We start from the raw sequence: 26,859 nt of genomic DNA, 5'->3' as shown, positions 1-26,859 counted from the left end.
GGGTGTGAAGTGAGGGATCAGGGGAATAAGAGCATTACTATGTGCACATGTAACATACTGGGGGGCACAGGGAAGGCAGTATAGCACAGAGAAGACAAGTAGTGATTCTATAGCATCTTACTATGCTGATGGATAGTGACTGCAATAGGGTATGTGGTGGGGACTTGATAATGGGGGAAATCTAGTAACCACAATGTTGCCTATGTAAGTGTATATTAATGATACAAAAAAAAAAAAGAAACAGAAGTTACTGTACTTCTGCATCTGACCAAGTTTCTCTGGACACCTGAAAAGAGATCTCCAGTCTCAGCCTTCCAGAAGATGCACAGAATCTCCTCCACTTGGTCTCCTGACAGAGCAGTTATTAACCAGCAAGGCACTGCTCCCGTACTTATCAGAGCAGCACAATCTGTGTGCTCATGGAATCATGCAAATGGGCATTTTTATGCTCAATAAACCTTCCCTGGCAGATCACCACATACTTTCCTCTTTAAAAAGCTGTTTTGAAAAATTCACTTTAAAAAAAATCCTCCATTACCTTGAAGAGAAAATTCAGAGTTCTCATACATCAAACATGACAGAAGCAGTTTTTAATCACTTAAATTATTTATCCTGCATTGTTTAATGCTTTATGCCATTCCTCCATGCATAATTTATTATACCATTTATGTCTATTAAAAATTGATCAAGGGGACATGCGCTTTCTCCATTCTCTCAGGCTAGAGATGTTTCTCTGTCAAATCATAGATAACAATTTTTTAAAACTCATTTTACTGGTTTATATGTCTTTTCTTCTCTCCTTCCCTCCCTCCCTCCCTCTTCCCTCCCTCCTCCCTCCTTCCTTCTTCCCTCCCTCCCTCCCTTCCTTCCTTTTTCTTTATTTTTGACCCCTTTCTTCTCTTAGGGTTCCTTTCCTTCCACAAAAGGACTGGAGGTTACCTTAGAGTATTAACTGGTCGTTTCTTTTTTTTTATATAACAAGAAAGCTTATTTGAATGTGCACCCAGGCTTCCCCAAAAAGGCGTGTTTTACTTTTGCAACTTTTAGAATGCAGATGTAAAAAGGTGGCATTAAAGTACAAGAGTTAGAATCTCCCATGGCAGAGGTCACAGCCTGTGGAGCCATCTCTTTTTCTTTGCTTTTTCTATTCTTTTCCCCCTTTCCTCCTCAGATGACTGATTTTCCTTGCTTTTATTAGGTCTTCAGTCACTTCTTAACTTGCTTCTAACAGGCTTGAGTTTTTCCTCTCTTGTCTTGTTCCAGTTTCTTCCCAAATCCTCTTGCCTTCACACTTCCCAAGCCTCTGACCTGAGTGGCTCCCTGAAAGCCACCGACCCAGATGCTTGCCTCTCTATCCCCAGCGTCTCCAACCCACTGCCTCACAACACAAGGTTCAAGAAGGTCCTGCCTCAGACCTGGTCATTCTACCCTTCATGGGAGGGCAGGGAAGGAGCAAAAAGGAGCAAACTGTGAGAAAGGTACGGAAATTAAGTAGAAGTTAAGAAGCACCTAGGATCTCACAACACATCACTCTGAAAAAGGTTTGCAGTGGACTAAAGCCCAAAGGAATCAAACCTGGCACATTCCAGTCCTTGGTACTCCAATCCACCCCAATGATCCAACCCTGTCCCTGTTCCAGGTTCCCTCCTGGTGTGGATGAAACTATCACCACCTGCCCAAACCAAAAACCTGAGGGATCCCCTTGCCTCTTTCTTCTCACTCACCCCCATAACCAACCAGCCAATCACCGACACTTGTAGGTTCCACCTCTCAATATCTCTGGAACCCACCCCCTGAGCTCCATACCCTCTGCCATCCTTGCCTGGCCCTGAAACAATTTCCTATGGGTCTGCAGGCCCAGGTCCCTCCATTCTCAGCCTGCTGTTACTGTGTTCCCTTTGAAAGGCAGATATGCTTCAAGTCCTCTTCCCATTATGACTTGTTGTCAAGTCAGTCTTCTCAGCATGGCTTACTAGGCCCTCAGTATGTGAGGAGGCTCCTGCTTAACTCTCAGGCCTTTCATTTTGCCAACCCCAGGTGTGACTCCTGCCCTCCCCACAACCAAAAACACCCACACAGCTCTACTCTTTACACTCTACTCTCTAGCCCCACAGGATTTCTTTAACTTCATGGAAGGGCCCTGTTTTCTCTTGCCTCTTGGCATGGGAGCATGCTGTTCTTTTGCCAGCAACCCTCTTCACCTGCCTCCACAGAATGCCTCCTCTGTCCTTCATGAGGCCCGGGCATGCTCCCAGGGTCCTCCCATCTCAGCACTGACCACTCTGCATGGCATTTTTCTGATACTTGTTCTCCCCACAGACTATAAACTCCATAAGGGCAGGGACCACACCTTGCTGTTCACCCCTGCATGCTTGTTGCCTGGCGCATGGCATGCATTTGATAAGTATCATCTGATAGAAGAATGACTGTGGGACAGTCTGTTCCACTGGTGGCCTCCAATCAAACATACCTCCTGGTATTCACACACACACACTTACCCTCCAGCTCCTTTGAACTGGGCTGTTCCTGTGACTTGCTTTAACCAAAAGAAAGCTGCTGAAGTGACAGCCTGCTAGTTCTGGGCCTGAGCCTCAAGAAGGCTGGCAGCTTCTGCTTTTGTGACCCTAACCACCCTGTACAAGCCCAATGACCTGCTAAAGGGACCACATAGAAAGACCACAGGGACAGGCCACTGGGAGAGTAGGAGGTCCTGACACTTCATGGAGAAAAAGAGAAGTTCAGCCATCCTGCTTTGCAGCCCCTCCAGCTAAAATGTCATCTGAACGCAGCCCCAGGGGACTGCTGTGTCATGGGGACTGGAATGCTGTGGGAATTCCTGGCTTAGTTGAACTGGGTATCAAATTTTCAGTGTGAAAAATCACCCAATAAACAGATGGTCAATTTTGACCAGTAGAAATGAAAAAAACAGCTACCCATGCCATTAGCCCAGGCAAACAATTACACACACACACACACAATCACACAACTGATGCCACAAGGAGACAGCTGATACACACTGCTACGTAATCCAGGATATGGTTAGATTATTTTAAAAACCCCATATACTTTTGCAGAATGAGGAGAAAGACTGCTAAATTGATAATGGCTTGGTAGAATTTTTGATTACTACTTCTAATAATTGCTGCTCTTTCAAATAGGAAAAGGATCATTATATAAGAAGTATGGCCTAAGCAAAGTACGCCTTTTGTAAAAATAAAATATAAAAAACAGAACACGAAAGTATAACAGTTTATACTAGACTAATGCTTTGAATTTTCTGAATGATCTCTTGTATGCATAATTATCAATGTATTTTTTGGAATGTATCATGTCTTTAAAAATTATCTCCAGTTAATAAATCTTACATGATGGGGATTACAGTAAAGACATGGATCTAGGAAAAACCTGGCAGCCTGAGTGCTGCATGTTTAGAAAGAGAAGAATCAGTTCCTAGTGTTTGTAAAGCTCCAGACACTAAGCGGGAGAAACAGAACTCCAAGCATAAATGTCAAAGGCCTGTCAGTTGGTGAGACTGAGCATGAACCCCTTTTTTTCTTATTACAATTTTTTTATTAAGGTATTATTGATATATACTCTTATGAAGGTTTCACATGAAAAACAATGTGGTTACTACATTCACCCATATTATCAAGACCCCTCCATACCCCACTGCAGTCACTGTCCATCAGTGTAGGAAGATGCCACAGAGTCACTGTCTTCTCTGTGCTACACTGTCTTCCCCATGACCCCCCACACACCATGTGTGCCAATCATAATGCCCCTCAATCCCCTTCTCCCTCCCTCCCTCCCCACCCACTCTCCCCCACCCCTCCCCTTTGGTAACCGCTAGTCCCTTCTTGGAGTTTGTGAGTCTGCTGCTGTTTTGTGAGCATGAACCCCTTTTAAACACTGCTGAGAGGGAGCAAAACTTAGAGTTTAAAAATGGAAAATGTCTCATTCTTTTTTCTCTTCCCTAGATATGGGTACTGTTTGAATAGATGCCAGTGGGTTGCCCCCTGGAACCCAGCAGCCCCAGAGAATGGAAAACTTGTTCTCTGACTTTTCCTCTTCTGGTAGAGGCATCTGACTGTAGGGAGAGAACAGAATACATAGGTAGTGAAAATGAACCAAGAATCCCACTTTTACCTTCTAGGGAAGAGAAGAGCCTAGCATAAGAGAAACAGGTTTTTGCAATAGAAGGAATGTAGGAGTTTCAATCACCTTAGACACAAGGAAATGCAGGGGCACTGTGCTCTGCAGCAGGGATGGAGACTCATGCTCCTTACATGCCAGTTGCTAGGCTGGGCCTTTTCATGTGATTTTATTTAATTGGTACTTTGTAAGTGTTTATTGGGTGGTGGATGAATGAAGAAGGCAGACAAGCAATATTCAGAAAGGACACATGACTGCATTAATGGTAATGGTGGGACTGGGGTTCATCAGGGCAAGGTGGGAAAATAGGGTGGAGAGGCTCATTAGTGAGCCTTGGAGTTTAGGGGAGAGGAGGGAGCAGGAGGGAGACAATGCTGCTCCCAAAGACCCTGTTCATGCAGCTGACATGAGCCCCAAGAAGGTTTGACCAGGTGACTTAGAATCACAATGAAGCTCCTTAAATGTAACAAGTTTGTGGAACAACCTTGTGCAGAATCCCATAAACATCCTATATCTTCAAAATAGGCAAACAATGTGAGGAACCTGGGTAAGTTCAGGGTTGTTCAAACCATGTTCTCTGGAGGCCTGGGGGTCCCACAGAACCCCTTGCAGGGTACCACATAAGGCAGGTACACCCCCACTTCACCCAGAAAGGCTTTGCTTCTGTTTGAAAAAATGAGCTCTCTCCTTAAAAATATTAACAAACTGAAAACCATGGGTGCAGCACACAGAGCACTGGAGAAGGGTCCTGGGACACAGATCTGGGCAGCGGCCCACCACCACTAGCTGGCTCTGTGTCCTCAGACAAGTTGCCCCTTCTCCTCAGGCCTCTGTCTCAACACCTGGAAATGAAGATGATATCCATCTTATCCATCCTAGGAGGCCATTTTGAGGACCTTATGAGATTAACCATGTGAAGACACTTTGAAATTATTTCACTGATAGAGGTTTTAAGAAACATAAAAGGTAAATTTAAAGAAAATTTCTCATTAAGTCAAGAGTTACTTTCATTGGAAGCTGTTTTGTTTTTTCTGTGTTTGTATCACTAAAATTCAGGGCTGTCTCAGAAGAAAAGCATTATTTAAAGAAGATACGAAGTGCTTGGCACAGTATCACTGACACCCCCCAAGCAGGCTAGATAAGGGGGTCTTGCTGGCACTCTAAAACTCTACCTCTAGGGTTTGGCAAACCATGCTTATAGAAGAGGTGCTCAACTAACAAAATATGGATTAGAAAGTCCAAGTTCCATGTTCACTGCTTCCAAGTGAGGATGTAGATGGTTGCTTATGTTGGGAAGGCTGACACAGGATCAGTTTTAGAACTGGACTTCCAAATTACAAATCCCTATTTCACAGAGGAGAGAACTGAGAACTTGGGATGGGAGCTAACTCACCCAAGATCACATTAGCAACTGTGGAACTCGACCTCACATCCAGCACTTTTCCTCTGCAAGAAGTTTGACTACGGCAGACTTCTGAAACCTAATTTCCTACCAATAAGATATCTGTCTATAGTTAGCTCGATTATCCATAATCCACTTGAACAATCTTCAGAAGGGCTTCCAAAAGAAAAAAAAAGTGGTGGCATTTCTAGCATGACCTGGGGGCAGGGTGAACCACATCCTGGCTTGCCCAGGACAGCCCCCATTTGTGTCTGTTGTCCCAGCATAATTATTAACAGTGCTGCCTTGCTTGTAACAAGTGTCTGGATTTGGATGGAAAATTATAAAGTACTCTTTGTGCTTTTCTGGGAGAAAGAGGAAGATCCGAATAGAACTTGGCGAGGTGGTTTGCAACCAAGAAGAGATGTGATAACTGTTTTAAAGTATTTAAGGTCTGTCCTATGTTAATAAAATCAGACCATTCCATGACTACAAGGATTAGAACATGGACCACCAATGGAAATGACAGGGGTGGAATTCTTCCATACAGAAAAGTGTACTCCAAATGGCCTCTGAAGCCAGCCGCCTCATTCAAATCCTGGTTCTGCACTTACTAGCTCTGGACCACAGGAGGCTGCCTAACATTTTTACGCTTGTTTCTTCATTGGTAAAATAAGAATAAAAATACACCACGTACGTAGGAAATGCTCCAGAAACATGTGCTCCCATTGCTTTTACTGATTGTTATCTGGCAGGTAGTAGGTGCTCCTGGAGTGGAGGTTTTCCCGACTGGACTAGAAAGGGATTGTTGGGTTCACCCTGGAGAGCACAGTCAGCACTGGCTTAGCTGACGGCGGAGATGCCACTCCACCTCGGTGAACTTAATGAGTCTGCTCTCTGCTGGAGGCAGGGTGGGTCAGCGCGGAGGACCCAGCATGCCTGATGCGGGATGCACTCTGCGCTGAGCAATCTGGAAAAGGGACCTCACTCAGGACTATCGGAGGGAAGACAGCCACTCCCACTGCATGCGGCAGCACAGTGTAGTGATTCAGAGCGTGGGGACTATCTGCTTGGAATCCCGGCTCAACAGTGTTCTAGCTGTGGACCAAGCTGTCTGACCTCTCTGTGCCTCAGTTTCCTCCACTGTGAAATGGGGATAACAACAGTGCCAATCTCACACAGGAGTAAGTGTGATAAATGTAAGCCAAGTGTCTGATAAATACTGCTACTGTGATAAGGGTGCCCATCACTGAGGCTTAGAGCTGGAGAGCATCTGAAGGGAGGTGGGAGCTGAAGTCTGGAGGGGCGAGGAGCATGCCCGCCCCATCTCACAGCCTGGAAGGCACCTCGCTCTCTTAACTTAGGATGGACCTTCCTGTGATTCCCCAGGTTTGGCCCATCAGTTGGTGCCAGGGCTGTGGAACTGGTGGACCTGAATATGGGCACCGTGAGGTGGGGTCAGGCACGGCCAGCAGAGCTGAGGGCCGCCTGACCCAGCAAGTGGGTGTGAGGCCATGAGGCCACGAGCTCCAAGCTAGGTGGAGATGGGATGGAAGCAAGAGTGGCTTTATTAAAACACACATCAGACAGTATCACTCCACTGGCTAAAATCCTTACAGAGCACCTCGCCCCAGCCTACCTCTGACCATGCCCTTCAGCCTTCTCCCCACAGCCACACTCCTCCTCTTCATCTTCCCCTGATGCGTCTAGCATATTCTCACCTCAGGACTTTAAATGTGACATCCCCTTTGTCTGACTCACACCTCCCCACTGGTGTTCATGTCTGCTTCATGTCATCCCGACTCCCACAAGCGTCCCTGATGGGTGTACTTGAAGCAGTACCCCTATCATTCTCTTCCCATCCTCTTGTCGGCCTTTGTCAAAGCCCTTATCAGTACTAATTAACTTAAATAAGCAATCTAAGTGATAAATATTTAAGTATGAGTTAATTTATTTAAAGTAGTAATTTACTTGTTTACTACACGTTTCTCCCGTCTAAAACATAAAACTCCCTAAAGATAGGGACCTTGCCTTAAGAAAGCTTCAATAGTGAGCACTTAATAAATGTTTGGTGAGTGAAGAGATGAAGCAAAAACAGATGTGGGGGAATGAGGAGGATTAGGAGCGACCGCCCGGTAGAGGGGGTTCAACCCCACTGGCTGGTGGGAGCCTGTGTGTTTGGGTGGGTGCAGCTGTGACTGCACAAGAGGGCAGAGCCAGAACTGACGCCTGCCCTGGGGAGGAAACACCACCCTGGCTGGCACAGAGCACCTAATCTGGTCTCAAGTTCATACTGTGCATATCCATGGCAGGAGCAGACCTGCAGTCAGTAACTTCTGCTGGACTGGTGTTTCACTGTTAGCACCTAGGAGACAGGAGGCAGGCTGGTGGAACTTCGACTAGTGTTGAAGAGAATCTAGCACAGAGTCCTACAGAGAAGCGGCTTAAAATAACATTCCTGATTATGGCATTATGGTTATGTTTCAACAGAGTGGCAGAGTTCAGCTGCTTTAAAACAGGCAAGAAACCCATAGGGGCAAAATCCATCGATGGAATTACAACCATTTTCATAGCCAAGCAGAGCTAATCTGAGTATCCTGAATTAGGGCATCCAGACATGCGAGGTTCTGATATATGTTTCTATCTCCATGTCAGGTTTGATTTCGAGCTCTCCACAACAGCCAGATGAAGCCAACCAGAATCATAAACGTCCTCTCTCGGAAGGGAGTGAGAGGGCTGTTTCAACCAAAAGGCTCTGCACTGGAGACCCAAACACAAAACAAAAAAAGAGTGAGGTTCCCTGCTAACAGTCCACTGGCATTCATCATTCATTGGGCTGCTGTCTTGATTTTGAGAGACTTTTTCAGAAAGCATTTATAAGGAATACTCTGGATTTTTCAGACAACATTGATACAACAGCTTTAATGGGTACTGGTAAACCTTTATAGGTCTCTGGTTATTCAGATTTCATTTCTAGGAAGAATATCTCTGCTTTACAAATTAATTTTTAAATTTTAATGTCGGTGGGAGATTGGGCAGTAGAGAAGTTAGCAACAAACTGAAAGGGGAACAAAAACCATTTTCCACAAACACGTCCTTTTCAGTAATTTCCTTTCCCAAGAATTAAGTCAGGAGTGAAGAGAGGGAGGGGGGAAATAAGGTCCTCTGGACCACTTATGGGAACCAGGGCCAAAGACAAGGCTTTGTGAATAAGGCTGTGCTCTAGAAAAATCACTTTCCTGATCTAAATTTAGGAGTAAATGCTCATGCCTTCAGTTGACAAGTCACCTTTCAATCACTACCAGAAGAGGAACGTTAGTTAGTAAAGGGTTCACTGGCAGAGAAAGAGCTAATAAAACATTTTCCCTTTCAAAGCACTTTACAAAGAACCTTGAAGGCAGCCATTAACAGTCCTCATTTTAACAGACCAGAGAGAAAGATTACAATAAATGTGGAAACAAAACTCAGCAATTCATGTTCCAACCCAGCCCCAGCCTTAAAGCTTTCTCTGGAGAAAGGGAGAGTGGCCTTCATCCTCAGGGGAGAAGCTGTGATTTTACACTCTTTTGGTTTTTATCAGGATTTTATTTGTGAAACACCTTAACACCCTCCCCACTTTCCCATGCGTGCACGTGTGCGTACATACACACACACACCTCTGAGATTGCTGGAAAAGGCAAATTGCATGTGTGATTCCAGATTAAAAGTGCACAGTGGTAAGAAAAAACATGCAGGTTTTTTCTCTTTTTCCACTTTCTACTGAGCTGCTCCTCTATTTCAGTTGAACTCAGCGGCACAAGTGCCTTGGATAATGTGGAAATTGCTTCCATATGTGGGCACAGGAAAGCATGCACTCATTGGCTGCCGAGAAGGAAGCTCTCTGGGCAGCCTCTCTTTCCTGCCAGAAAATGTTCCCTGACTGAACAGACCCAGAGTGTTTAAGCAGGAGATCAGAGGAGCATCTCCAATCTCCCAAATTTACATATGAGGAAACTAAGGCCCAAGGTCACGCAGATGGTGACAGACCTGGAGCTAGAAACTGGCTCTTTCTGCCTGCCTCTCTTATTTTCAATGCTCTTTTGCATTTAGATTTGGTTTTATCCAAGAATGTTCTTAACTTAAATAGGTAAAAGTAGCTAAGCAATTATTAAACACAGAATCTGCTAGGCAGGCCTGCCATCCTGGGAAACCCCTCACACACCCAGGGCCCCAGGGCCCATGACCATGGCCCAAGAGCCCAAGCACTACCTGTTTTTACAGCGGCATCTCAGGGAATCTTTGGAAGAGTGTAAGTTAACCTTAGTTCTCAGTCATACCCAGCTATTTTCTCTGAGGTTGGGTAAAACTAGAACAAATATCTAAAATGGATAGCAATCATCTGGAGGTTAAATTTGTTCACTTTGAGGGGTGTCTCCTTAGTACAAGCTCTTCAAGTGATATGACCATCTCATTTGGAGGAAAACCATCCTATTTGAGTATTTTTCTCAAGTCATATAGTGTGTTTCCCTTCCTCTCTGCAAAGCCTTGCTTGCCTGCCTACTCCCCCTCCTCATAATCCCCCCAGGCTTGCTTGCAAGAAGGACCGGTAGTGAATTTAGCACAGCAGCAGGATGGCATGTTGGGGTCCAGACTAAGAGGCCTAGTACTGAGGCCAGCACATGGGGCTGCAAGCTCATAGGAAACCCAGCTCAGAGGGTGCAAAGGAGCTCCTCTGACTCTGCACTGGGACCCACACCAGGGTCTCCACAGTCTCAGACCACTTCGCAGCCTCAATGCTCCTTCAGGGCTGGGTTGGTCCAGAACTTGAAATAAAGTCTCCATGTAGATCTAACAGAGAGTGGTCTGCAAGCATCCTTCTCTGTACAGAAATCTACCAGACAGAACCTTGGGGGATTTAAGCCTGCATCACATCATCTTGCCCTGCCTGACCCGAGTGAGTACACTCAGCGCAGTTGCAAATGTGCGGTGCTGAAAAGCTGAACACATTCAAGTTCCCTGTCCCCCAGGGTCAGCTTGCCTCACACCACTTGGACTTCTCCTCTCCAAGCAAAGAACCTACTTACAAGTCAAACCAGACAAACCTCAACTTTTTAGAAGCATGCTATGGGAAGGACCTGAAACCTAGATGGGGTTTAGCAGTTCTGCTACATAACCCAAATTTGTTTGGGTCTTTTCTTATCTGTCCTGTCCCATTTTATGCTGCTTTATAAATCAAGTCTGTTAAGGTACCCATCCAATAAAGTTTTATTCATACTATCATAGATATTTAGGACTATTACAAGTCTATGGTTACAAGTACGAATTAGATAGACACAGTCTTTCAGTAAACATTTATTGAATAACTATTACATATGGAGCACAGAACTGGGGATGTAACACCAAACATGGTTCCTCCTTTAGGGAGCTCGGAATGAAGGCCCTTTGGTTCCTCGTGTCACTGTTTATGCTTCCATTTCACTATGAACCAAACAGAACAGTAGTTTTTGAATACTCATTATTCTATCAGCACCGTGGCCCTATGAATAGGATCTGTGTTTTCTTTGTGCCAAGACAGTGCATCATGGACTTGCAACATTTTTCTGTATGAACAGAATTAACACTCAGCTTCCTACTCCCTCCACCACCCATTGCCTCCGCTATTCCTTGGCCCTCTGTCACCATTAACGCTTCACCAATTTTTAGCAACCGGAAGAGTGATTGGAAACCTCTTCAGGGATCATGAAGACCGTGTTACTGGATCTCCTGCAGAAATCTGCCAGAGCTACAATGAGACTGGTCTCTACATGCCTGATCCATTTCTGTTTAACCAGTATTTTTTCACAACTGCAAGTTGCTACCCATCCTCTGGCAGTCAAATCAATTTTAATGGGTTGCAACAAGCTTCCTTTTATTGAATATCCATTAGACTATCAGCACCCTGGAAAGCACTATTGGTAAGAATAGGAATTGTTTTATATATATATACATATATAAAACTTATTTCTATTATCTATCTGTACTCAATCTCAATGAAAAATATATTGCTTACTGTGGTCATGGTCAAATAAGGTTTCTAAACACTGATTTAGACACTGCTTCTTTATTATGGTGTACTCACTGTTCACAGAGAGATTCCTTTTAAAATACTGCCCAGATGCTGTCTCGCCTTCATATCTGTCATTCAAGTATAGGAACAGGGCTGTACTCTGAGCATACTTGTTTTTGTTCTTTTTTAAACTCTAAATCACTTGTAGCCTCTTAAATTTAAATTTTCTCTCTTAAACGTATTTTGACTCTAGAAGAGCTGAAGGGACCCACCATGCTCTGTTCTGACAGGCCCCAGAATCCACAGAGTGCAAGGTTCCTTGCCTGTAGCCTCTCCATGAGGCCTGAGTTTATTCATGCAGTTCTGTCTTGGGCCCTTCTGACGTACCTCATGGGGAAAAAAGAGGAACTCACTGGGTTCTCTTATGCAACAGGGTTAATTACAGAACACCCTGCCCTCTAGTTCCTCCAAGCAAGCAGGCCATTACTGGCTTCATGAGAGTTCCTTAGGAGCTAGGCCTCAAAGTTAAGGAGAAAGTGGGGCCCATATGCACCCAGCCCAGTGCTTGCCCACAGCAGACCCCTCCATACTCCGTGACCACTCAGAGACAGGAGCTAGAAGCCACTTTCTATACCATCTAACTTTAAGGAGGGGTGGGGGTAGCAGCAATGAGACAGTACCCGCATGTGTGGAAGTGTCTGGCATCACAGGAGGCTGGCTGACTTTGGCACAGCACACTCAAAATCAGGACATGTCACCAAAACTGTCATTCTAATCAAGCACAATGCAAGGAGACAACAGATACAGAATCAGAAACTTCTAGACTTAAGTACTAGTTCTGCCTCTGGTTTCTTGCTTAATTCTAGAAGAGTTCCAGGTCACATAAGAAAAACACAAACATTCTACTACCCTCCCATGAAGAACAATGACCTGAGGATCTGAGCCTGGAAAGGCCCCACAGGCCTGGGAGCAGCACACAGCCCGAGAAGCCTTCCCAGATCAGGTCAGGCTCAAGAATGGAGTTGGTTTCATCTTACTTTCTGCTCTTGGGAGAGCTTTTTTATTTTGTCCTTCTGGGCTGGAAAGGATGGCCAGCTTTGCAGATTGACAAGCTTGTCTCACCTCTCTGTAAAACAGAAAGTCCATAGGGGCACCATTCACCAGTGTGTTAGTCCAGGGTCTTTCCAGGCACAACTGGAGGCCTTGTAATGTTAGCACCAATCTCAAGAAGCAAGAGCAGTGCAGTTTCTCGGAAGCCATCCCAAATGGTCTGCCTCTGAACAAAAATAGCGATGTGTTGTTCCTCAGACCAGGAGTAACAAATACAAACAAGAGACTCAACCAGCAGTGGTCACAACCACCAATCAAGTCACAGCAGAACTCATAAGCTGAAGCCCCATGCGGGTATTTTTACCCATTCCCACAGTGAACCCTCTACAGCAGTACTTCCAGTCACCTACATACGGTGTTCTGTCAGAGATGTACACAGATCACTTCAGTGAGCAATGACCTCTGCCTTCTATGAAACTCATGCAAGGCTGACACAAATATACCACAGCAATACATGGACTTTCCCAGGGAAATTTGTAATTGGTGCTTCCTGGTTATATCTGAAGTGCTTCCTAAAAGGGGTAAGCCAATGATGTCTGCGTGCACATGCACCCGTGTGTGAAAGATGGTGAGGACAGGTGGTTTCAGGTTGTGACCATGTGTGTACTAATAGAGAATAAGGGTGAACATAATGGGTCTGCATATGCATATAATGAGGTAGTGTGATTTTCTCTGGACATAAATAAAACAAGACCTTCGAGGCATACCTGGACAGCATCTGGCTCAATTTCCATCACCACAAATAACATTACAAAGAAAATCTCACAGTAACAGCTTATATTTTTTCTTCAGCAAGTATACAATGAGATTCAATAAATTAAGAACTCAATGAGCTTTCTGAAATATAATTTGATCTTACATATTACACATAATACATGTACACTATTTTACTTAAGAAGTGTGACAGACACAACAGCTGAACCTTGAACAACTTGGGTGTGAACTGCACAGGTCCACTTATCCACAGATTTTTTTCAATAACTATATTGGAAAAATTTTTGGATATCTGTGACAATTTGGAAAAATATTTTCTTTTCTCCAGCTTACTTTATTATAAACATACAGTACAAGATATCTAACATACAAAACATGTTGACCGACTGTTTATCAGTAAGGCTTCTAATCAACAGTAGGCTATTAACAGGTAAGTTTTGGGGAGTCTAAAGTTATATGTGGATTTTTAACTACTAGGGGTGGTGGTAGTCAGCATCCCTAACCCCTGCATTGTTCAAGGGTCAACTGTATTTCTGGCCCTTGTTATCAAAATTTAGTCAAAAACAGGCAAGGTAAAGCTTCAGACTCATCAGATCTCTGACCCATAAGGTAAAATGTTCACAACTGCATTGTTTAGATAGTACTTTAGTTGGAGATGTTAAGTCTGTCCCATCACAGACATGGCAGACATCCTCACCTCAAATTTCCAATTTCTACTGATTACTCTATTTTTCCATTGTGTTTTGTTGTTTTCAAGGTCATATGCTACTGGGCAACAATTCTGGGATTAGAACACAAGTTTGAATTCCTACTCTATTGCTCTTTTCACTTTACCATGCTACCTTTAGCAGAGGATGCCATGCAGAAGGAATTAAATAAATGAGCTAGTTGATATCAGGTCTTAACCTGAAAGTGATTTAATTTTCAAGAGTCTACACTATCTCTGAGGATTGATGGGCACCCAAAACCAGGGGCTGAGTCAAAGTGAACGTAAGGCAGAGATGACATACATCCTCAGGCATTAGCATACGGGTCCCTAAGAAGATGTGAATGTTTACAAATCCCAGTGTCAAAGCTATGGTATAAAGCAAGAGGAAAGGTGCCAATTCCCCCTGGGCACCACTGTCCCTCATGATAGCACTCACTGGCTAATACCTAATGCAGCTCCCTACCAAGGTTTGCTCCACAGGCCAACCAGACATTGAACCCAGTCCAGCCTTAGGACTCTGGCTAGTTGGGGTCAGAGGATTTCTGGCCTTCAGAATGATCTGTTGTTTTCAGTGGTGTAGAGTTCAGGGTCCCTGAGGAACTGGGCTGCATTTAAAGACTCAGGGTCTCAAGATTTTCCTGTTTTTATGAGACTTCCCGTTTTACTGTACTGAAGTCTCCATTAAGATTGACCTCGAGAACCACAAGAACAGGGCTGTCTTCTACGACCTCACTCAGCTCCTGTGGACATTTGGGGTTCTGCACAAGGATACAACAGTCTGAGGAATTCCTCTGGCTATGTTATGTCAGAACTTTAGCCTCAGTGTCTCTTGGGAACCTGTGTCTTCCCCCTGACTTAGCAGGGCTCCCTCCAGTCAGACATGTCAGTTTGCCTGTCTGGTCTATAGTATTTTCCAGCATGAGGCCCTTGGCTAACTTCAGCCCTGGCAGTTTGGAAAATGTATAGATGTATTTTTCAGGAGACTGTGATCTGGACAATCCAGCCTCACTCGGGAGAGTCTGTCCTTAGAGTTGTTTGTACAACTCTAATGTGTTCTTTTTTAAACAGCACATCCTTTATGAAGCTCCTAGCCTTTGAAACACCAACATTAAAAACAGAGTAAAACTTTTATTATGGTGGATATCAAGGACTCACGGTGTTCCTGAATATTTTCAGGTCCAGCATCTGCTACCCAAACACAATCGTTCTGCCGTCTGTGTCAGGTTACCTACAAAGCACTGCTGTCATTCTGGGCTTGCACAATGTTGGCCTGACCTACCCAAATACAAGACATTTTGCTGACTGAGTTAGTTACTCTGTTCATATAAACGAACCCGGTTGTGCAGCTGTTTCTGATTAGTCAATGTACTGTTGGAGTTATATACAAATAATTTTATAATGAACTCAGCAACTAGACAGACAGAAGCGGAATCTAGTCTCCCCTCCCAGAAAAACAAGCAGGAGCAACAAGAGTAGGGGCTTTCAACACTCCAGGTTAAAGTTCCTATCTGCTGTGATTCAGTTTTTCCTCTTGATGTAATTCAGCATAACATAACTAATGCTCTCAAAGAACCTTTGTCTCCAGACTTTTGGATTTAAAAGGGAAACTCAGTTTTGCAAGTTTAAAGCTCTTTTAAAATTTCCCATCTTTGTATTTTATAAGTTTGTTTTTCCCATTAAACATTTATATTTCCTGATACAATTTCTTAAATAATATTCTTTTAGAAGGAGAAAATTGGGATTGAAAGGTCTATATTGACTTAATTATAAACAGAATTCAAGTATTTTGTTTCATTTCAATACAAACTGATTAAGTTCAGTAAGATTAGGCTCAAGTTTTTCTTTCCCAGTTCTAGAAGGCAAATGATATGCACATTAGAAAATTAAGGAAAAGACAGGGTATGAATAATTCAAATGAATGGAAAAAATTTTTTAGAAAGGTAAAAATAGTGACGAGTGCTCCCTAAAGAAATCACTTGAAACAAAACAGGAAAAAGAGATTAGAAAGTTTATACTTCCAAAATGAATTACTCTGGCAAGGGCGTGGGGAAATGTTTTCAAATAGCATTAGTGGGATGGTGAATTACTACAACTTTTGGAAAGAATACCACTTTGGGGACTTTGACAAATAGAAGTAAAAGCTTCTGTATGTTAGCATCTTCAAACTTAAATAGACAAACTGTTGTGGTAGCACAAAACTTGAAACAATCTAAATGGTTTAAGTTACCGAATATCACTAGCCATGATATAAATTAGTTTTTTAATTTGGAAAGAATGTCTATGATGTTTTGTTATGTTAAAAAAATCTTGTGGATGCCAAAAAAATATCTGCTACATATTCATTGTAGCATTATTCAAAATAGCCAAGATAAGGAAGCAACCTAAGAGTCCATGAAAGATGAATGGATAAAAAATACATGATACTTATACACAATGAAATATTATTCAGCCAAGAGAAAGAAGGAATCCTGTCATTTGTAACAACATGGATGGGCCTTAAGGGTATTATACTAAGTGAAATAAGTCAGAGAAAGACAAATATTGCAAGACCTCACATGTGGAATCTAAAAAAGCCAAACTCACAGAAACAGAGTAGAATGGTGGATACCAGGGGCTGGGGATTGGTAGAAATGGGGAGGTATTGGTCAATAAAACAATCTTATAGCCTAATGTGCATATGTATCTATGTCTAATAGAAAAAACTATATATGTGGATATATATTTATATATAGTTATATAAGCAAAGAGAATGTTGAGGAAGAGCACATTCTGAACTGGTAAAATTCATTACCTGGAGGGTTAAAATTTGAGAGACAAAGGAAAGAAATTACTTTATATACTTTTCTTGTCTTATTTATATCAAGTGCATAATACTTTCATATCTGAACAAAATGAAAACTACAATTTAATTTTTAAAAAGTAATAGAGTCACATTTTCAGCAAACACAAGAAAGCAAAGACAATTACAAAGACTGAGCACCTTGCCTGGCGGTTAACAAAAACCTCTTTCTAGCTCTCAGAGACATGTTGTTTCATCATAGCAAAGAAGAATTGGTGTACATAAAAATCCCATACAAAAAGGAATCTTATGGTTAAAATAAAACCCCTTGCACAGTCCTTCAACCAACTGAGAATTTTTTTTCTTTTACTTCTCCCAATTCCTTATCAAAAACAGAAAATTAAGTGGGAAGCAATTATGATGTTTAATTAATGAGTTAGTAGCTCCAGCACCTTGTTAAATATCAACCAAAGCCCCAATTTTAACAAGATCTAACTTTTTAATTTGCCTCAAACAAAATGTGAAGCTTTTTTTTTTTAACAGTGCTAAAAACTCCAGGGAAAACAAATAGTATAGAATTTTACTAACAAAACCTGAGGTTATTTTAACTGATGCTTTGGGTTATTTCTTAAAAGACACATGGCAATAAAATTCTAGCTCCAAAGGATAAGAGCAGGCACTGTTTAAAGTAAATTGCTTTACTACTTTTTAAAAAGGTTTTAAGCCCTTTTCTTAAGCCCTCAAAAATCAGATGAGAAATTTCACTACCATCTGAAAACTTGTTTTAGTGTTCCTAGCCTGCCTTCTGGGGCCTAGGAAAGATAACTAACTTGGACTTCTTTACCGTTGGACTCCCTACCCCTTCCCTCTCAATCCATCACCACGGCCCTTCCTGGGAGTCCCTCACCCAGTACACACATGTGCTGCTCATGGGATATGGGCCTGTTCAAGAACAGCCCATTTTTTTTCTTATATCTCAAGTCAATCTGACTATCTCCATTATTTAAATATCCATGCCCGTAACACAAGACTATTGTGGTTAAGACATTGATCTCCCTGTAAACAGTTTCAGGAAAAAATAAGAGCTATGTGTTTTCTCAGACCTTCTTCAAGGTCTGAAAGTTTTCTACTTTCAAAATCTATTCAGCTGGGGAAAATGTCTCAGGGTTTCCTGAAATACTATTTGAAGTGTTTAACACCTCAACATTGCATCACTCTAAGATGTAGCCAGATTTCTCTCTTGGTCCCTGCCGGGCCTAAATTTTTAGTCACCGGACATAATCTCCTGCACACATCTATAGAAACACGCTTGGGAGGCTTCAGAAAGGGGTTGAAGAGACATATACTTGGTTGAAAAGCAAGAGATTCAACCAACTGTTCGTTAGGTCTGTGTGTGCCAACTAAAGGACTATACTGACTCTGTCACTGAATCAGTGGTTGTTGGACTTGACTCAATGGCTTGATTGTTTGGGCATCATTAGCAAAAACTAACAGGTGAGTTGATGGTCGCTGAACCGGCAGTGCCAACTCTAATGGGTGACTGTGGACAACAAATCACACAGTCATTTTACATACATGTATCTCCCTACAGCAGAATGCTATGCAGCAGCTAAGAATACAGGAGCACTATGTTCAAGACATACAGAAAAGTAAAGCAAAATGCAAACAATATCCACATAATGCAGTTGCAATATGTAGGTAAACAGGGTGGAGTGGAGAAGAAGAGAAGGGATGTAGCCAACTGTGTTTAGCTGTTATGCTGAGGTACAGGGCACACATTACATATATAAAAAATAATCAAGTACTGCTTATGAGAGAAAAAACATATATTGAAATAATATAAACATATATACATATTTAAATGGCACATGTATTGCCTATGTAAGAAAAATAGGAAATATATAAAAATAAGCTTTTAAGTTGTAATGGATTCCACTGACTTAGGAAACTATATGGCTCTGAATTTCCTGTAGACACCTCTTATTGAGAGAACTACATACCCCCAAAACAAAGGCATCTGTGGCAGTTGGGGTATAAGCTAGTGTCTCTCAGTTTTGCTTATACCTCTTAGGTTGTGCATCGCCTCTTAGTTCAAAGAAAACACGGAAAACCCACGGGTAAGAGTCCCAACCCTCATTTATGTGAAGTGAACCAGACACAGGTATTAGACCAGGAAAGGTCATTTCTTAGGTTCTACAATAACGCCCACCTTCCCCAGAAGAACTCAAAACCCCAGTCCTTTATTATTAGGGTTGTTGTTATTGTCCAATTTGGAAGATACAAAAATAAGCAGCATTCAAAGCTAATCATGTATATGAATAAAAAATAATGTCACCTCATACCTAACAGTCATGGTGGAGGACTACTTCTGAGGATGAAATTTATTTCCTAGCATCCTCAGAAATAAGATACTCTCTTATGAAATACCAACATCTACTTTGCCTTCATAAAAAGTTCACTCACCTCAAATCTTACAACCAAAGTGGCAGAAATAACCCGACATTCAACAAACGTTAATCGAGAATCTACTATACAAAAATCTACTATTTTTGAGGGAATATAAAAATGACTCTTTTAAAAAAGTTATTGCCTTGAAAGAGCTTACAATCTAATAGGGAAGAAGAGATGCATAGACGTGACTCAATATGGGATAGAGTGGATTCTGAGCCACAGCGGAGGCCAAATAAACATTTACACGAATCTCTAGAAGAGGCAGGAATCAGCTCATGGAGAAGAGAGCATTTTGGCTCTTCTTAAGAAGCATGTTTTTACAGTGTGAACCACGTTTACTGAAGCTAAATGATGAAATTGTAGACAACTGTGTCTCCTGTTTATTTTAATGATATTCTTTTATTGAGCATTAGCAAAGTCTATTACTTTTTTTTTTAACAATTTGGCCAATTTGAAGAATCTATAGGATTCACCATGAAGTTAGGAGGAGGGGCAGCATGGAGAGAAGAAATATCAATGCAGCTTACAGACAGGAATGGAAAAGAACAGTTTAGCTGGAGCCCACCACGGGAGGAGGCATACATAATACTGCTGAAGGTGAAATCAAGAGTTAAAAGTGCAGAGTTTGGAATCAGACGGACCCAGAATTGAATGCTAGCTCTGTCACTATGTCACTAGCTATGTGACCTTGGACAAGTTACCTAATTTCTCTCAGCCTCAGGTTCCACATATGTGAGTAGAACCCACCTCACAGGGTTGTGTGACTCTTACAATGATTCCATTAAATGACATATGGTAAATCTTAATGTTAAAGGAAGAAGGAAAGGGAAAGAGAGAGGGAGAGAGGGGGAGATTTTTAGAAGCTTGGGCCAGAGCATAGAAAGCTTGGAAGAATCTGATTCACTTAATATAACTAAGAGATAAAGGAAATTAAAGAGCAGAAATTGTGTTACGGAAAGATGGCTTCTTAGGAGAGCAAACATATATCCATAGTAAGCAATGCTAAAATGCTATACTTTATACCATCACAGCAACATGCTTTTACAATGTGAACCATTTTTCTGAAGCTTCCAAACTAATGAAAATCGTAGGTAACTGTTTATTCTGTGTTCTTCTTTCATTGACTATCAGCAAAACCTACTGTTTCTGACTTCTCAACAAGTACTCATAATTAATCTGAAGACTGCCATGCTGCACATGCTTCCCAGGAATCACAATGCCCTGACCCCTGGCCACACAGAAACACAAAGCAGTGGCACTCCCCCTGCCCCCGCCAAAGGGCTTGGGTGCCTCACCTGTGGCTAGCGCAGCTCAGCCTAAGGCAGGCAGTCTAACCCACTGGTCATCCACACATCGATGATGGCCACTGTGACTGCCACAGCATGTCACTCTGACACTTCCAGGAGCCACGGGGCCAGGAAGGCAGCACTTCTTGTCTTTGCCTCCCTCAGCAGAGTAAGCAGGGTGGTAGCCCCCCAATGCTGAGATTCTCCTCCATGAGATTCCTCCTTCTCTGCTGCTAAGTGGATACACGAGGTGACTGGTGTGAAGCCACAGACAGCCAAGGGATTATCATGTATTAACTTACAGAAAAGGCTGTTCCTATGCTTAGGCTCCTTTTGTATTTCTAAATGGGAAGAGGAATACCAACAGTGTTTTTATATTTACTAACACTGATGATTAATAACAAACACTAAGCAGCGGCACTGTCCTGAATAATGTTAAGCAATCCACACCCACAAGTTTATATGACCCTCCCAGCAACCCTGTAGAAAAGGTGGTTACTCTCATTTTAAAGGTAAAGAAACTGAGGTTGCAGAACTTGTAAAAGTCACAGCTGGGAGGAAGCAAGATATGTGCAACTTCCTGGCCCATGCTTTACCCTTGGGGAAACCCTGCACATGGCCGCACAGCAGCGTCACTTGGGGGGCTTTCAAAAAACAGATTCTTGGGCCTCACCCAGATTTACAGAAATCAAGCCTTTATGAGCTTTTAGTCACACCCATGGTTAAGGACCAGCATACTTTTATACTAGTCAAAGCATGTTAAACAGAGTAGCATTACTCAACTAATTGAAGGTATTCTGGGGACTTTGGTAAGCCTGCAGTTTTTATTATTCCAAAGTATACAAGAGTCACAGTTAATTATTTTGACCTGAAAGGAATCCCTGCAGGGTGAGGAACAATTGGCAAATATGGGGCTGAGCAAGGCAATGAGGCCAAGGGAGGAAGTACCCATTTGCCGCAGGTGGGTGGAGCCTGAACTGTTCCTCAGTTGGAGCAGTGAAGGTGGGAGGCAGCCTGAATGTGCCTATCACTCTTCCTGTGCTGGCACATGGGAGACATTTCGTAAGTATTTGTCAAATGGACAAATGAGTGAAGGCCCAACTTCTCCAGCTGGAAGTAATTCTACTCTCCTCTAAATTCCCTGCATTTGATCTGTGTATTTCTTACCTTATTTACCACAGTCTGTCTTGCATTCCTGCTATTGGAAACAATGTCTCATCTCTAACAGAAGGTAAAAGTTCCAGGGGCAAACTCCACCTCTTTGTGAACTAGGTCTCCCACTCCACCCCAACACAGGCCACAGGAGTGCCCGTAGCAGGCACCTTCAACGTCAAATGAGTATCTGGCTCCATTTCAAATGTGACCTGATTCAATATGTGGGTCCTGGCTATTCACAAGGCATAAGCCTACCAAACCTTCCAGCTCTGTGGCATAATTGTGGACTGCAGGGACACAGTGGCAGAGAGACTTTTGTATGGAAATTATTAGGAATTTGGAAGACCTCTTTGGAGGGCAGGCTTTAAGAAGACCAAGACTCTGGGAGATAGAGTCCCAACTATCAGATACTTAAAAATGAAGGGGTTACAACAACAAATAAGAGGAGCTTTTATTTAGTCCTCCTGATATGTACTGTAGAAACCATTTATGTTTCAAAAATTATAACCATAGTCAGGAACACCTTAAAATATCAAGGACAGTGACACTGACCCAGGAACAAATACTTCCTACTAAAGGGGCTCATCCTTAGCCAGAGTACCTGAAACAATAAAATTCAAATGTAAGATTTAAATTTTAAAGGTAATACCACTTGCTCTTTACTATCCCCTCCTACCACTTGAGCTCTTCATTACTCTTGCATCCTGGTGCCCCACCCTGCATGGTGTCTGGGTGGCACTCTAATGCTCTGTGCTGGGCTGCTTTTTACTATTCCACACCCCATCGTCCCATTTGATCCTTACACTGTGTGATGGAAGAAGAGCAAAGGTTATCAACCCCATTTCTTGGATGACATAAGTGGGGCTCAAGTTGTATGATATGCCCCAAAGTACCACAAAGTGGTTGAACACAGTGCAGACAGTTAATCTGGGAAGTTAACAGACAAATGAAAGAAGGCATGAATCTCTCTAGCTGGAAAAAATCTTGTCTCTAAATGTCCCAGAATTTGATCTTACTTGCTTACAAATCTTTTTGCTCTACATCACACAAACCTGACTTTATGTGCTTCTCGGGGAACTGAAGGGATGGCAGAGTTGGGCAGGTTTCAAGGAAGAAGATGATGTTATTAAAGTGTTTTAATAGCACATGCAGAGTCTAATCTGAGCCCTTCTAATTCAACAGGTAATGGGCTCCTCAGGTGGGCAGGGATATTTTTTGGTTCGTAAGAAATTCAGCCTTGCGGAGATGACAGGAAGGTAAAGATATTCAGCAAGATATACAACATAGAAGGCAATAATGTTGTGAGCACTGTAAAGAGGGATTAAGATGCGAAATGCTGATGGCCTGTATGGGGTTCTCTCATGTCAAGAAGTGAAAGGTGATTCATACAAGCTGAAAAAGAAAATTCCTTGGAGTTATTTAAGCTGTTATAGAAAAAGGCATTTTTGAGGAGAAAAAAAATGGCAATGCCTTAAAATCAAGCTACAATATTGTTTTGAAACTGTCTGGGCAACTGACAAAACTGGCAAAACCCATCAGGGTGGAACACTGACTAGGGGCTCCCAAGGAGGTGGGGAACAGTGACTATCCAGGGAAAATAGTTACATGCAATTTTCAAACAAAAAACAAGGGACCAAGTCCACCCAGTCACCGCTGACAATTTCAGTGGTTTCCCAGAGAACTGAGATAAGGCCAGGAGTCCGAGACCCAGGAGGCTCGGGGATTAGGCAGGACCAGAAGACCAAGCCGGGTTTGGTTCCTCCTACAGACACTCCCTTTGTTAATCTCGGAGTTCAAAAGTCTACATAACCACCAGGGGAAGGCTTTGGGTCTCCCCGATGGGGTCAGCTGGTTTCTTTCACACTCAAAACTTTAACTGTTCTTTTTTTATTAAAGAGAAATACGTTAATAGGAAGAGGCAGAGTGAGGCAGAAGTGAAGCTGCACGGAAAGTTCGGGAGAGGCCCGGGAGGGAAAAGCGCTGACGGGCACTGGAAGTGGCCAAGGTCAGCGCCCCCGTCTCACGCGCGGTTACCCGGGCCACTGACAAGCCGCAGTCCGGGGCACCCCGCGGGAGGCTGGCTTGGGAAGCCGGCCCGCCAGATGGGAACGACTCCCCCAGCGAAGAAGGCGGGACGGTTCCCGGGAGGAACGCGCCCCGGGGACGCCCGGGAAGCCCACAGACGCCCTTCGCTGGGGGCGCAGATGCGGCCCGAGCGTGCGGCCGAGAAGCCCCAGCCGCGGGTAACCTAGCGGGAGCGGGTCGCCAGTCCCCGGGTCACCCCGGGGTCGGCGCAGCCCGCCGCCCTTGCCTCCCCAGCCCGGCGGCGGGGCGTGCAGGACGCGCGGGCCGCGGGGCCCGGAGTCGCGCCCCTCCCGAGGCCATGCGCCGCGCCCACGGCAGCCGCAGCCCCGACGTGCTTGCTGCCCCGCCGCGCCCAGCCCCTTCCTGGCGTCCCCGGCGGCCGCGGGGTCTCCCCGGGCGCTGCCCTGCGCCCCCCGAGACGACGGCGCCCCAGGCCACGGCGGCTGCGCGTCCCTTACCACGCGGCGGCTCCGGGCGGTTCCAAGGCCCCGCGGCGCGCCGGGCATTTTTTTCTCGGAAACTTCTTGCGGGTCGGTAGGGCTGCGCCGGCCGGGCAGGAAAAGCTCTCAGCGCCGGGAGGCTGCGACCATCCGGGAACTTCGCCGAGATTTAAACCCTCCCCCTCGGCTCCGCGCCCCCCCCGCGGCCCCGCCGCCTGTGGACGCCCGCGCGGCCGCCGCCGGCCCTTCGCCTTCTCTTCCGAGCGCCGAGCCCGCCCCGCCCGCTTCTGGGACTGTGCGCCCACGGCCCGGGGGCCCCCGGAGGAGCGCGGCGGGCGGGTGGACGGGAGGCTGGGGCTCCAGTGTTCCTTCGCCCCCTGAGCGGTGAGAGGACGCGGCCGTAGGGTCCAGGGCGAGCGTCAGCTGGGGAGGGGGAGCTGGACGGTGCGCCCTCCCAGGAGCCCTCTCCCCAAAGCCTGCATCCTCCAACTTCCCGCGGCTGGGGCCCCCCCACCCTCAACCCAAGGGAAGGCCCTTTCCCATTACCCTCTCCTCTGTTCTCAAAAGAGCGGATCCAGCTTTGAGACACCTTAAATTCAAATTCATTTTTTAAATGAATTTTAAAGTGTGGGACCCACAGAGGCCCAAGGGCCACATGCATCTGACTCCCCGCCCAGTGTGTGGGACGACAGTGCTTCTCCGTGAAAAGATGCCAGTTCTCCCACTAATCGGTTGGGATTCTTTGCGTAGTTTGCGGCTGGTTGGGATGGGTTTATCATCGGCCACCGACAATAGGCACAGCGGACATTTGGAGAAAGCAGAGGCTCTACGCCATTACCACGGCTAACTTACTGCCAGGCTCAGACCAGCTCCGGAAGCCACCACCTCCAACCCCCAAGGAAGTGCTCACAACTCACCAAGACCTCACAGATACTACAGTGTGCAAATAACAAGAAATCGTGATCAATATAATGAGGACTTAATCATTTGTTAAATTTCCAAAGCTATGTATTCCTTTGAGTAAATGCAGAAAAGGTAGGGACCTATGCACTTGAGAATTGGTGTCCTAGGCTGAGGAGGTGGTTCATCCTGGACTTCAGGCTGTCTCAGCTGCTGTGCCATTCCCGCGTGCACACTTGTATCTTGACATGCTCCTAACAGATACAAGAACCCCTCTGGGAAAGAGATTTGGTAACATGGGTAAACTATTCCTATTGACAAACTTTTGTCTCTAAATGTACCCATCTTTTTAAGGTTCATTATGCATTTGCCTTTCTAAGCCATTTTTATGGTAATATGCATGTTTTGTTTTATATAAGATGAAGAGTAGTGATGTCATCTAGCAATGTTATTCCAGGCTTGAAAACAAATCAATAGCACTTAGCATGGTGTAGCATGGAAGTTAAGCGTACAGCTGCCTGGTTTCTTTCCTAGTTCTCTAAGTCTCCAGTTTTGCTTCAGTCAGATAGGGATAACAGTAGTTCTTACCTCCTATAGCTGTTGTAAGGATTAAATGTGATAATCCCTCCAAAGACAAGCAGAGTAGTGGCACATAGGTAGAATAGGAATCTTTATTTATCTTTGATTCTCCACATTCCAGCAGAGTTCCTGGCATCTTATAGAGAATTGATTAAGTATTTGCTAGGATAAGAACTCTTTTGAGTTTATGTCTTTCAAGAATCCATGTAAATTTTAGCACTTGGATACACAAAAGAAAATAAGGAAGGTGAGATACTTGACCCCCCCCATCATTTTATCACTGAAAGCCCAAAATAAATGGAGTTCTGAATCGCCCACTGTTTTAAGTCACCTGTAAGATCAGTGATCAGTTGTCCAGCATGCCTCTAGCTCTTTCCTCAGACCCCAGTACTGCTCTCAATAAGGTCAAAGTCTACCTGGTATTTTATCAGCAGTAAATTTCTAGTTTCAGTAAGTGGACTATAGTTATGTAAGGTGTTTACATTTGGCGAAGATGAGTCAAATGTATATGGAAACATTTTTTACTATTTTTGCAACTGAATTGTAAGTTTAAAATAATTTCAAGCTGAAAAAAGAAATTTTTAATTTAAAAAATGATCAAAGCCTACCATTCTACACCAGATACATTCTTCCCTTGGGTGATGCCAAATTATAGCTAAAAAATGAAGATACTAAAGTTAATTTTATGCTAAACCTTGGCAGTCATGTATACATTGATATGAATGAGTTAATAAGAAAAAATGACTTCTTGAATGCTGCTTGAAGATGAAGCTGACTAGAAATGTTGTAATGATCTTGAGAAAGAAGGAAAAAGAAAGGAGATAGGACACTGAGATCAACAAAATTAAGACAAATTTACCGAAGTGCAATATTATTAAATAAATGTATTTGCTTGCCATTTCATAGCTACCATTTTGGGACTGAATGCTAAACTAGCCCTAAGGTGTCCTATAGCATCCCCTCTCATAACAATTACTTGTTTACTATAATCACTTGTCTTTAATGCCTGTCTTCTCCCTAGGACAATCACCCCAGTTTGGGAGGAGAGGTATGTCTGCCTGGTTCACACAGTATTCCCAGCACCTGGCACATT

The 26,859-nt window shown here is 43.8% G+C and overlaps 1 protein-coding gene across 5 annotated transcripts in view; it reads right to left on the bottom strand.

The window, feature by feature from the left end:
• Nucleotides 1–26,658, bottom strand: part of WIPF1 (WAS/WASL interacting protein family member 1) — a 125,779-nt gene extending 99,121 nt beyond the window's left edge. For 2 of the 5 annotated variants that reach the window (XM_073218671.1, XM_073218668.1), the window contains exon 1: nucleotides 24,306–26,651. The gene's annotated coding sequence lies outside the window, so the exon portion shown is untranslated. Of the gene's footprint in view, nucleotides 1–24,305 lie in introns of all 5 variants that reach the window. The other 3 variants (XM_037020631.2, XM_073218673.1, XM_037020629.2) reach the window with 3 other exon arrangements.
• Nucleotides 26,659–26,859: the final 201 nt, after the last annotated feature.

The sequence above is a fragment of the Manis javanica genome, chromosome 12, assembly GCF_040802235.1.
Source record: "Manis javanica isolate MJ-LG chromosome 12, MJ_LKY, whole genome shotgun sequence".
NCBI lineage: Eukaryota > Metazoa > Chordata > Mammalia > Pholidota > Manidae > Manis > Manis javanica.
Note: the sequence above shows the minus strand (reverse complement) of the source record. Positions and strands in the feature narration are given on the sequence as shown.